This window comes from Haliaeetus albicilla, chromosome 24 (assembly GCF_947461875.1).
Source record: "Haliaeetus albicilla chromosome 24, bHalAlb1.1, whole genome shotgun sequence".
Lineage (NCBI taxonomy): Eukaryota > Metazoa > Chordata > Aves > Accipitriformes > Accipitridae > Haliaeetus > Haliaeetus albicilla.
The window spans coordinates 21,339,331-21,353,362 of record NC_091506.1 but is presented as its reverse complement, the minus strand read 5'-3'; the positions used below and the strand labels follow the sequence as shown (position 1 = coordinate 21,353,362).

The 14,032-nt window shown below is 38.2% G+C and overlaps 1 protein-coding gene across 21 annotated transcripts in view; it reads right to left on the bottom strand.

Moving 5' to 3' along the window:
- Positions 1-14,032, bottom strand: part of ATP2B2 (ATPase plasma membrane Ca2+ transporting 2) — a 440,214-nt gene that overhangs the window by 238,474 nt on the left and 187,708 nt on the right. The window contains exon 1 of one of the 21 annotated variants that reach the window (XM_069769740.1): positions 742-784. The exons of the other annotated variants lie outside the window; for them this stretch is intronic. The gene's annotated coding sequence lies outside the window, so the exon portion shown is untranslated. Of the gene's footprint in view, positions 1-741; positions 785-14,032 lie in introns of those variants that run through there. 21 annotated transcript variants of the gene reach the window in all.

Here is a 14,032-nt window from a genome sequence, read left to right as displayed (position 1 = left end):
CAATACCTTTTAAAGTATCCTTAAGAAAATGAATCTCTTCTCTCAAAGCCATTTTTTTTCAGTCTTTTAAACTGCTACAAAAAACTGCACGACTATTTACTATTATATTTTCATGCATATGTTCTTCACTAGAAAACCTGTCAAAAGGTTTGCATGAAAAAAAAAAAATCTCAACCTTTGCAGACAGAGTAGTTCCATGGCTACCTTGACAAACACTCCAGCACAAATACAGACTTGCATACAAATATACATTTAAGAACAACTGCAGATTTAGTACACAACACATGACTCCTTCATAGTCCTTAAAATATGTTCAGGTGACAGCACTGAAGCCAGTATAGGAGAAATGCTGCTGTTTATAACTTCACTCCTTTCTCTCAAAAAAAAGGGCACAATAATGGGACCTGATAGACTTATACCACTTTGCCATTGTTGCTAACAAAGTTTTTACTTAATAATTCATTATGTTTTATCTAGTTAATGTTTAACTTCCACTAAACCATTCACAATACAAAACTGCTCGGGTAATTCAGTAAATATTCCTTCAGGAAAAAAAACCCCAACAACTTTTATACATATATATAAATATATATATATACACACGGTGTGTACACACACACATACAAAAATGTTCTCGGAAAGTTAAGAGTGCAAAACTGAGTGTTCAAGAGAGAAAAAATGCTGTAAAGTTGTTGATGAAATCTAGCGTGTCTTTCGCAGGGTCTAACCCAACGTACTCACCCATGGTCTGGCAGGGTTTAGAACAGCACATCTCCTGGCAGACAGAGAGCTCAACAGTTTTAAGGTTAGCTGGCCCAAGATGTTTATTTTCAAATACTAAGCTTTAATCCTCATCATGTCCGACAGCTGAGTCAAAACCTATTATACTGGAATGATTAAAGTCAAAGAGGAATCATGATTCTGTGACCTTCCAAAAAAGAGGAAGTATGGCTTCAGCAACACATACCAAGATACATAAGGTATTACCAAATTTGATGTTAACTTATAAATGATCTAATGCCTTGTGCTCAAACTGTCATAAGCTATAGTCTGTATTTGTACATGCTTCTTCAGGTCATTTTCAAAAGTAGCCTGCTTACATAAATATGTACTTCTAAAAAAAAAAATTTTTAAAAAATTAGCTTTCTAGAATACCCAATCATGTCTCCAACTCATACTCTAGGTCTTCCCTTTCCTCCGTCATCTACTGGCCATACAAAACAAGTACCTTTAACTTCAATTCTGACAATTATTCCATATTTTTAAATTCAATTTCTAGTTAAATCTTCACAAACATAAGGAGAGAGAATTTAAAAACAAACAAACAAACAAACAAAACAAACCCCCCTCCCCCCAAAAAACCATGAGATTAAATGCAACATTGGAGGAATATATATTACCACATCGCTTGAACTCACGATAAGATTTGTCTGATTTAACTGAAGCAGCCCAGGGTTTTTCCACAGAACATAAATAAATTTAAGGTCACAGAAAAGAAAAAAGATTCATCTGCTACCTCTCTAATAGACTATATTCTTAGCACGAAACCAAGAGGGACCAAAAGAGATAATCATAAATCGCAAATAGGTTCTCTGTTTCATGGACCAAGTGATAAAGACAAATGAGAATGGTCTTCTGAAAGCATATACCTGTCCAGACAGGCATCACTGCTAAACATTCAAATGAAAAGAAGGAAGAAAAGTAACGCCATTTCAAAGTATTAAAAAAACCACATAAAGCTTTTAGATTATATTAAAGTTGTTTGCACATTTAAAAAATGAACAACATAATAGATGTATTATAACCACATACTTTATATAGACTACAGTCCTGAATTTGCATGAAATCAAATGTCCCATCTGGAGAATGAACTGACTAATAGTCCATTACAATTTGCTTGTTTTGCTTTCCACAGTTTTTCTTCCATTGCAGAAATGCATGTGGTAGTTACACTGTTTTCTCCAGAAAATATTATTAAAAAGTAATAACTGTAAAAGCGGTATCTGATAGCCAACTTATGTAAAAGCGGTATCTCATAGCCAACTTATGTATGTTTTAAAAATAACTAGAAATTTTTCTATTTACTAGGAAAATTCTCCATATCTCAAAATATTCAGAAAAAGGAAAAAGCCAAGAGCAGATACAGAAAAGGCTTGGATTGGTTTCAAATGGTATGTAGGGCTTTGGAACATCTTCAGATGCAAAGAAGCCATACCTATAAGCACACATCTAAATTATTTATCACAGTTCTATTTTACAAAAAAGTTTCAAACAACTGCTTTAAAAGGAAAAGGGAGACTAAGGAGTCCTTCAGTACCTGAAACAAAGTGTACAATAAAACAAAAACTTCTAATAATTCCAAATGCCTCTCAAGATGTAAGCTCTATTTATTTCAACAGGTAGCAATCACTTCACCTGCCATTCCCTCTCTTAATACTCTGAAGTCTGGTGGTTCTCTGTTTTATCCTGTCTTCACATCCTATACTCCATGGTCTTTGCTGTGTTCTTGGCCCCATATGAGCCTGCCTTTTCATATTTCTTGATATGTATTTACAGGCAGTATTTATTTGCTATATAGACTGCATGTGTCACACACTGAAATTATGCTTCTCAAAAACAGCATAGTGGGGTTTGTAACAATATTCAAATATGCAAGCACCACTCATTCAAAAACCAGTCACTTTACAGACTTTAATAAAATAATTATTATGAGAATTCTGCAACAAAAGTCTATTCCATCTATTAACTGAGAAAAACATTACAACAGAGTAAAATGAAATAGAGCTGTGTCAACCAAAAAAGTTATTTCTCTTTAGTCTAGCGATATGCCTAAAATACAGACCAAGTTATTTCTCCCTCTCTTCATCCAGTTTCTTCAATATAGATTTTTTACGGACAACCTGCAAATTTTCCACTCAGAATTATTTTGGCTATTTTAGCCATTATGCATGTGATGCATATATATGTGGGCTGTCTCATCGAGTGTAGCTCCACTAGAAAGAAATAATTTAGGTTAAAACTCTGTAAAAGAGACGTCATTGAAAAAACATCCCATAACAAACAGTTAGTATATAAAATAGTTGTATATACAGGAAAAAAAAAGGCTGGAATGCTTTAAATAGACCTAATAAAAAATCATATAAAAATAAGCAATTCTAATTAATTCAGGTACTTTTTTTTTCCTTAACCTCTGAGTATTTTACTGGTCATGATCCTAATTACTATGTAGGATACTGCCAATTAATGTCAACGATATCTACCCATGTGTAGCATATACTACTTTTCAAAATCTAATATAATGTATCTCAGAACCAGAGGATGTTTTGGGGAGGACACAAGGTTAATGGGATCTTTTAAGAAAAACACACTGACTCAGCTTATATTTAGGACTTCCACTTTTATACAGCTTTGGAAACATTTTCCCTAGACAGCAAGCAGGGCAAATTACATAGCCCCTTGAGGACTGCTATTAAATATTTCTCTCTAGAGAAATCTACTGATGACAATTCTTAGTCATAACATCAGAAGTTACAGGCATTTCTACCAGCACAACCAATATCTGACATTAATCCTAAAATTCAGTTCTGCTGTTTCTAATGCATCCCAGTAAAGGGCACCAGGCAATCTCACTTAACACCATGCTTGCCAGTTCCTTTGCAGAGAATGGTATACAGCATGAACTGCTGCACTTGTCAAGCTCTGTTTTGTTAGATTTACTACAGTAACCTCACTAACTCCTGACAACACACAGTTAAAAATATTCTTTGCACTACAGTAGCAAACGCTTCTGCAGCATCATACCAGACTACTGGCTCTTGATTAGAAACATTTGCTGGAATGAGGTTATTTTGTTTGAGTTGCAACCAAATACATTACCTTGTGTTACTGTGAATGATTCATGCATGCAGATTTTAATAAAAATTTTAGTATCTTGTGCGTAAGAGAACATTTAATGTTTTAGACCAAATAAGATTTTAGCCTGAATGCTAGGAAGTCATATGCTCTCCATGCCTTGATTATTCAGATATCAAATCCTTACCAAACTATCAAAAACCCATGCTATTTGAAAAGTATCAGTATTTAAGAGATTAATATACTGGTTATGTGTAATGGTGGCTAAACCACTAAAGGTCAGATTGTATTTTATCTATTAAAAATAGGAGATTTTGTTATCAGTCTCTTAAAATTGTAAGCAATATGCTTAGAAGATCTGAATACATAAAAATCAGTTGTTGCAATTAACAGATAGTTGAGATGAAGGATAGAATCTAACCATGTCCAAAATAACATGTATATTCATAAAGATGGGAAAGCATCCAAGAGTTCAGTGGCAAGAGAACTGTTACAATCCACAGGAGAAGAGTCAATATATTGTTTTGAAAAATTGCATTAAATTATGCTTTTATGTTTCTTTCTCTGCAGGCAGATGTACTACCAAAAAATACCAAAGCTATTATGCCAAATTTTTTGCATCAGGCTTTGCAAAAATTGTCAAAATCTAGTAACTACTATTTGCAGAAAACACTAATAATTTTCATTTAATGTTTTTTAAATATATGCGATTGTACCTGACCTCTCCCATGGTTCCCACCCTGAAGAGCATATGCCTGTCAACAATGTATCATTTAGGGACAAGTACTGGTGCATTACTGATAGTTCTAAAATTTCACTTGTAAAATGTCTTCATCTAGTTCTTGAATTACTCTCTTGCTGCATTCTACTAATGAAATTACCCCTCCTATTGTCTCATCATCACTGCAAACATACTTACGGACACCCTGAAAATGTAGAGAAGTACTAATGTGGCAACGTTCACACCGTCATCACAAATCTTACTTTATACCAAACAAATAAATACGCTGGCTGCACATTTAATTTGACAACTAGCAATTGTCTTCGATTTCAGATGAAACTGTACGCATTTAGAAACTGACAGGACCATATTTTTTGGTTGCCATGTGATAAAATTCCTAGCCAGGAGACCTGTCCAGAACTCCCGTTTGTGAAGGAAGACCGAACAAACAAAACCAGCCTTCATTTCCACTTGCTGTTGATGGCTGCTCTGCATTTCAGTTGAAGAAGAAATTCGGTAACTCACGGTCTCACATCCCGTCCCGCTGGGCTTTCAAGATGACCGCGAGCACTGCCCTGCCTATGGCACCTCTCCTCCTACTGGGGCCCGCACCTCCCTTCAGCAGTACTTGCGAAAACCAGATTGCGAACAGCTTTATTGCCAGCAAGACCTTCACTGTAGATACAGCCTGCATGAGTCAGAGCGTCCTTGTGGTGCTCTTGCTCACATCATTTGGCACAGCAGTTTAAATATACAGCAAAAAAGTCCTCGGACTCTGACGGCTGCATGTCTAACAGGGGGTCTCTGCCATCAGGGCTGCTGCAGAGTTTGGTCCTCAACAGTCAGAACAAAGCTATCTTCATTAGCCAAACTAAAAACGTCAGTGTGCATCAAGCATTTCTTAACTCTGCGTTTTTCCCACAATACTCATTAACCTATGATGCTTCTGAATCACTGAAGAGAATTAGCAAGCTCTACTCTATTGTTACTACACACAGTGAATCCTCAATTCAAATATTGGGAAAACTTATATTCAGCTATTACCACAAAAATCTAAGTGTGGCAATAAAATGATGATTTTACTAAAACTCTCGATATTAGTGACTTTAATACGAAAAGAAATCTTACGTATAAGATTTTTTTCTACTGTTGGAAAGGAATTGCTCTGTTACAACATAAATAAATGGGTTAACACTAAAACCAGAAAAAAACCTGCCGAAATTTGTTTCACTACCCTTGTTTTGTTTGATCTTCAAGATACTAGACAAAAAAAAAGTTCTTTGTAATCTTAAATCTGATTTACTTGGAAATTAAGTATTTTTGAAAACCACTATCAACTACTTTCAGCCACTGAAGCCATTGGACAGGTCAGTTCTGCAACCTGTACGTAACAATTTCATGAACATGGAAGAAAGAACTGCATTTAAGTCTATTACTGGAGAATGGCTTTTGATCATGCGTTTTAGACTGAACACAGGGTGGACTAAGATTGTATTTCAGCTTTGTGAACACTATTCGAAACACTTAACAAGATATTCTTGATCCTTATTACCACATATTTTTTAAAAAGGTTCTTTCTTGTCTAATAAGATGATTGTTAAAGTGCATTTCCAATCACAAGGTAACATATTTGGGGTGTTAAATGCTTCCAATTCTAAGAATTAGTTATGCAGTAGAAACATTTCTTCCATCTATGAACAAGAATTTGTTCAAAATGCAGACCATCTGTGTAATACTTGCACCACCGGAGCTTCTGCATGAATCTTCCCTGAGGAAATATATAGATTTCTAATCATCTATTGCTTCCTTTTGAACTATACATAAGTGATTTATGAAAAGGATTTTTCAGGCATGCCATCAGTCAGATAGCTTTAGAGAGAAATATTAGGTTCTGAAAAACATTTTTACACTACTACTTGGACACTCACAAAAGCAATCGCTTCCTCTTGCCAACTTCCCAGATTATTATGTAATATACCCAAGCTTTTACATTTATTCAGCATACACTACTGTGGTTCAATTTGGCACATTTTTGGTTTTTAAATATGAATAAGAATGCTTCAAAGAATAAGACTGAGTTGGGAAATATTTATATTGAGAAGCTGAGCATGGATTAAAATTACTTGGCTTCAAAAGTAAAATTATATGATGTTTAATTTAGTTTATTTATGAAGTTGTATTTGTTCAATTTAAATCTCTAATCTCCTTTGAGAGAGTTCAGCTTTGCAAAATGATAATCTGTTCCTATATTTCTATTAGTTGTGATTTATTCTGATTCATTCCTTTGTTGAAAAATGCTAATGAAAGCAGATGATGCTGAAGAAGATCAACAAGCAACAACAGCCAATACAACCATCGGTCTGAAAAAAGGGGAAAGACTGTGCGACACAGTCAGGCGAGAAATCTGAGTCAAAGATTTCTAGGGAGACATTGGTTATGGAGAAAACCAAGCAGAGGGACTCAGCTGCCAGGCTGAACTGGCATGACCTCAATTCTCGATAACTCATCACAAAAAGTCTTGCAAAGACACACAGCAAATTACATTTCTCCTATGGGTATATATTTAAGAGAGATGAAGAGCTAAAATCAACCTTGCTGGGCTTTGATGATGAGGCTCTAGGGAGGCAAGTCATTGCTGAAGGCTTTTGGGACATGCAGATTGTATGGATATATGAAGGACAGATTGATAGCAGCTGTACTACTCTGTACACGTTGTGAGAATGCATGTAAAAGATTCTAAAATGAGACATACATGCTTTTTAGTTGGTTTATTTCCCTGTCACTAGTTGCTTATGTATTTACTGTACTCCTTGGGTAAGATCCTCATAACTACTGTCATGCCTGTACACTAGGACCAGAAAGCTGTGCCATAAAAGCCTTCTTCCAATGCCAGCATCACAGAGTCATATAGCTGCAGTCATAAACTCTTATTGTAAACATCTGTGAGGCTTTCTAGGGTCAAGACTTCAGTTTGCAGCAAGACAGACAGAAGATTTGCCACCAGTAACAGAGATCCTGAGAAATATCTTAATTACATCAAGAATTTTTCCATCCTCTAAGAGGCTCAAAAAACCTCCAAACCACTGTCATTGATCTACATATTTTTTCCTTATGAGACTATTTCTCATGGGCAACCACAGAATATCACACCTTCTGCCTTGCCCATGGAAGCTGAACAATCTTTCAGTCATATAGTAATAGGTTGGGGGGAGAGTCCCTACTTCTAGACGTCTATTGGGTTTTTTGTGGGATGAACAAAGAGTAGGATACACTCCCTATTCCTTCCTAAACTGAATTAAAAACAGTTTCATCAAGACCTTATGGGCATCACCATAGATGTTTTTTGTTGTGTGACTTAATGGAGTAAGAGATTCATTCCATGGTCTGTCCAGTCTTTTGCAGGAATAAATTCCACAGCTCCCAAGAAATTTTTATCTCAACCAATCACAAGGGTTCCCATATTTGTCTTTTTATTACTGTAGTGGGACTTGGCTGCTGTAAAAGGCAGAGCCATGGGAGAGGAAGTCAAATCCATATAAAATGTTGAATTAACTAAGACCTCAAGCTTTGAGGCTCTGTGTTCACTACAGAACAAGTGCAAAAAGCAGACCAACATGGTAATGTGTTCCTAGCACTGCTGAGGTTAACTCCTAAACAGAAATGTCTGGCAGCTGTTACGAAAGTTTCTAGAGAACTAGTTGTAAGGTCAAACAAGAATTACTGAGGAAGGGAGTGGATCTTGTGTGTGGGAGGGAGTACAAAATTGTTATTGTTTTCAAGTGAACCACTGAAAGAATAACTTTGAATGGAATTAAACTACACAGTAAACTAAACAACAAAAAGGATTTTATAGCAACTGCTCTCAACTTGTGGTGCTTTTATATATATGTGTGTATATATATACACACACACACCCTCCTATGTATTTTCTTTTCTATGTTGAAGGACTTATCCTTTTCCTAATCCAGCAATGGTCAGAACTCTTCTCAAGCAAGCTTCAAATTAAAAACGGTCCTAGTTACCAGAAAATCTTTTGCAGAGTCCGGTTCTGTGCTACCAGTTTCAGGACCGAGCGTACTACTTCAATTTTTACACCAGTGTCACAAGCCCTGGGTCATGCCTCTGCGTAAAGAGAGTAGGGTTAGGCGTTATATTTCAAATTCATGTAATAAATCCAGCACAGAGGCTTTATACAGAATCATAGACCCTAATCTTCTTTGATTCGCGTTGATCACAAGCAAGAGGATCTCAGCAGTGAGATCAGTGGTACTGCCTCCCAATATGAAGTGCCTTGTTTTAAAGGAATAGTATGTATGCGTATCTCTAGTTACTTTATCATTTGTTCTTTCATAGCATTCTCATTCAGTTTTATTTTAAATATTACAATTATCCTTCTCTGGGTTTGGCAATGAAAGCTCCAAAAGTACTGCTACTTACCTTACTGATAATAAAAACTTTAAAAATAATGTGTCCTGTGTCTGCAGCTTTCATCTGCTCCAGATAAGATAAAGGAGGGGAACAAGATTTCCTTAGAAGGAAACTGGACCTGATTAAGAAATTATAGTCTAGTTTTCTCTAACAAGTGAGGAAAAAAAAAAAATCCCCCAAAATACTTTCCTAACAATATTTTTAAAGATACCCTCTTAATCCAAAAGAATATATGTAAATGAAGCTTGTATGTTAAGACCTCGTGCACTCAATTTTAATGCTTCAAAAGGTTCAAGAAAAAATACTTCAGATGTCTTCCATTTTCTCTTTCATTTCTTTCCATCCTCAGTTCTGGTATCAGAACCATGTTTTCAGATTAAAACTTCTAAGTGTATTTCTAAACTACAAAAAGGAGGACAAGGGCAGGGAAGAGGACACTTAATTTATTATCTTTTCACATTAGAGTTACATGGAACCTTAATGAGATACCAAGCTATAAACCTTGTAGTTGGTACTATATTAATCAACTGTCTACATGAGAAGTCAGATAAATATATAATCCTATTTCTGCATTGCAGATTTTTTATGTCCCTTTCTCAGGTTGTTGGTTCTTTATTCTATTATTTGGTAAAAATTGCTTGAGGTGGGCAGGGGGGCAGGATCCATAACGAGGTAGGTAATGGCATAGTAACTATAGTTTCTTAAAATGAAATATTAAGATCCTTGAGAAGCTAACCAAAGAAATAGGCAGCAATTCAATTTCCGCAGCAAAGAGTACCTTTTTTAACAATCTGAGCACAATTTGTTAACACGCTGTCCCTTCACCAAGGTCAAGTCTGTTACCAGCCACAGGCAGCAGCTGGCCCACCCAAGCTTCCCCCCCAGTTTGGGTATGAGCCAGGTCCCACCTGCATATTGAAAGAACTTCACTTGAGACAGACTCCAGTGGTCTCCATCTACGTGTCACCTATTGTTATATCACATATTCCTGGAAAAAATATACTCCCCTCTTTTGTCTCCCCGTTTCAGCCCAAATATGTAAAGAAATTCCACCCCTCCACATTCTTATAGCTATCTCTAATATTTAAGCACTATGCAGAACAGAGAGAAATACCCAATACTATTTTGGATGAACCAACACAAGATTTAAAATCAAATGAACAGAAGATTCTGCAAATAGTGGCGCATACACTTAAACTGAGTGCCCTGAGGACTAAAAGCTCCCTGCATATGCTTAGTAATAAGACCTCAGCTCAAAACCCCTATGCCCTAAAGGGGAATTCTTAGTGCTGCAATAGAAATATTAGGGCAGTCCTTTCATGTTCTCTCAGGTCAATCCAGGACACATAAGGCAGCCCCCTCTGCCTTGCCCGTCTGTGACAGGGAGCTCTGTCCTGCCCAGTGCAAAATAATGCAGCATGGGCATGAGAGAGGCACCAAACATTTAGTACGAACCGAAGATGATAACCTGCAAAACTAAGAGTTTGTCCCCCAGCCTATAGGGAAAGCTGGGGGATATATTGCATGGAAATTAGGCATATCATTACTTCTGTAATCCTCCTGCTCCAATACTTTCTTTTTATGTTATTTTCAGCCATCTTATTCAGTAGTTGTGCTGATTTAGCACTACCATTTTATCTTGCAGTTCTCTGCGTAACAATTTACCACCACAGCATTACAGAGGCAACTAGTCCTACCATAATGCAAATGCTCTCCTTGGGTAGTGCAACGATTTGCATTGCACCTAAGAAGCGGCACACAATTCTTCTTCCAATTTCCCAGGTTAACTAAACTATTCATAAATAGGTATTCCTTTAAGTGCCGGGGGGAGGGAGGATGACAATCTCATTTCATTGTGAAAAGCAACACAAAATCATTATTTCATTGCAATTGCATTTCACTGGTCTCTTAATATCAAACATCATTTGATACATTTTTAGAACAACATGCAAAATCTTCATTATAATTCAAGCAGAGGAAAGGAATTCAGTAAGCATGCAGTGTAAAATTACATAGTTGTCCTCGGCCAGGACGAGAATTTCTTCCGAAACTGACTTACAAAGGACACAAATCAATGCTGCCTCCTGACATTTGGGACCACACATTTCCCAAGGAGGCTGGAACAGTTTACTGGGAACACTGTTTTCTTCTAATTACCTATGTGACACAGTGTACCATTCTGAAAGACAAGTCGTAACGGTAGCAGCGTATTTTTATTGTGCTTCATCAGCACCAGTGTTTGTGTCAAGGTTAGTGAGATGCTGAGCATGACCATTACAATACATTCATCCATCCTGCAAGACAAATGATATATATTGCACAAGCCAAAATAAACAGTCACCATATTTCTGTAACGTGTAACTCTTTCCTCAGGACCCCCTAATGCACAGAAACCCACTGCAACAAAGACTGTGGATGGCAATGTCTGCTTTTGAAAGCCAATGGCCCAAGGTAATCAAGGCAACAGGAACGGAAGCCCTCACCATTTCTATTTGTGGAGAAATGTGCCACAGCTGTAGGTGAAAAATGGCTTAAATGCAGAACGCAGCAGATAACTGGATGAGTGGGAGGGTGTAAATATCTCTAAAACTGTTCAACTCTGATGCATAAGCCTGCTTCTTGCTGGCTGCAACCTGAACGGACTGGTTGCAAATTTTGGTAATACTGGGACTAAGTAACAGTGGGACATCCAATTAATGAAGAGACATGAGAGAGCACCACCAAAGAGGCTAATCACATGTGCTTCTGCACAGAGACTACTGAGATTTGGAAAACTGGGGCCCTCAAGGTCCAGAAGGCAGAGGAGGCTGAACAAAAGTGTTCCCCAAAGAAGTGGTCTCAGAGAAAAGAAGGGCATCTGGGACAAAAAAAACCCCCGAAGATCGGACAAAAGACTCTGGAAGTCAGGGGAGATCCTGGAGTTCTGAGATGCGTGGAGACAAGTGCCAGGGGATGGCGAGGACAGCCTGTGTGTGAGATCAAGCAGGGTAAAAGCTCTAAGCTTGCTGGATCTTGAATGAATCAACGCCGGTATCCAAACGCAGCAGGGCTGTCGTTTCCTGCCTCACCTGTGACAGCCGGCTGACTCAGCTCTCCTGGAGAGAGGACGTTCGCCCTGACAGCAAGCTCTTACTCCCGGTCAGCATGAGCCTACGCTCGTGGTTCTTCAGATGCTGGATCAGCTTCAATTAGCCTCTTGGCTAATGGAAAAAGTTTGAGGTATTTCTACTTTTGCTTTTCCAAGAACACTTAAGACTGACTCTATCTGACCTTATGTTTAAAGGCCGGTATAAAATTCCCATTCTATTATAAACTGATGGTGCTACGGTAGTATGCAGAGAGACTTAGCTTTCACCTAAAATAATTGTTAAACCAACCCAATGGGCAGTTTAACCACTACTTTCAAATTGTGGTAAGCTGACTGTTGTCTCTAGCAAGGCAGGAACTGTCTTTTCAGACTGTGGCTGGGGTATACAGAGGGAGCAATCCTTGAAGACAATTAAAATGCTACATCTTGTCCTAAACTGAGGTACAAAGTTTGCACTGAATTGTACTACGGAGCACAATTCAAGTAAGAGCATGGAAGATAACTTATCATACTGAAGACAGCCCTTTTCTAAGTAAAAATCTTCTCAGATGAAGTGTATATATGAGGAGTGTCATTTACTTCAAATGCCTAACTAATTTCCAGAGGTCAGGAGCTAGGAAGGCCAGTGAACTGGGCAGGAGATGACTGTACTGAAATATCTCTTTGCCCAACATCTAACAGATAAGCATCTTCCCTATCCTGTTTCCTCATATTGTGTGATAGATTTTTCAGCAAGATTTGAATCATATGGGACTAAAACTCATTTTATTTTTAATTCATTTCATACGGTTTTATTTTTAACTCACTTTAATTGAAATGCAGTGAACGAAATTATCAATTGAAATTACTTCATCAGCTGTGAGTCTTCATTCTTTAATATATAAAATAAGCTTTTAGTAAACCTAAATCACTGATTTTCCTTTTTTGTCCTCAAAAAAGTTTATATACATACCCAAGTGCATCTAGGATGCTGATGCAATGTATTTGACTTCAATATTGCAACTTCCACACTCTTGATTGTAAACCTATCCAGGATATTGACCACATTTTGGCATTCTTTAGTAACACAGCGCTTCAGTTCTGGGCTGAATCTTGAAACTGCAGTTCTAGGTCTAATCCTCTCCTTCCAAGTGACTTCTTGCAATGCAATAGCCAAGCATCTTTATTCATGACCTGGATGATACAACTGAGCGCACCCTCTGCAAGTGCACAGATGATACAAAATGCGGATGTGGGGTTGGTGACACCAGACCGTTGAGCTGCCTTTCAGAGGGACCTCGGTGGGCTGGAGCAATGGGCCAACAGGAACCTCGGGATGTCCAGCAAAGGGAAGCGCAAACTTCTGCCCCTGGGGAGAAATAACCCAGGGCAGGACAGGCTGGAGGCCAACTGACTGGAAAGCAGCTCTGCAGAAAAGGCCCTGAGGTTCCTGGTGGACCCAAAGTTGACCGTGAGCCAGCAACGTGCCCTTACAGCAAAGGCGGCAAAGTGGACTGCATTAGACCGAGGATTGCCAGCATGTCGAGGGAGGTGAGCCTGCCCCTCCACTCAGCACTGGTGAGACATCTGGAGTACTGTGGCCGGTGCTGGGCTCCCAGTAAAGGGAGACAGGGACTTCCTGGAGCGAGTCCAATGAAGGGACGCAAAGATGATAAAAGGACTGGAGTACCTGACATGCAAGTGGGAGGTTGAGAAGACTGGGACTGTTCGGCCTGGAGAAGAGAAGGCTAAGGGGGGCCTTATTGATGCGTATAAATACCTGCTGGGAGGGAGTAAAGAAGATGGAGCCAGGCTCTTCTCAGTGGTGCCCAGTGAAAGGCAAAAAGGCAACAAGAGCAAACAAACATAGAAAATTCCACTTCAAGATGAGAAAACTGCAAGGGTGGTCAAACGCTGGCACAGGTTACCCCGAGATGTTGTGGAGTCTCCATCCTTGGAAATCC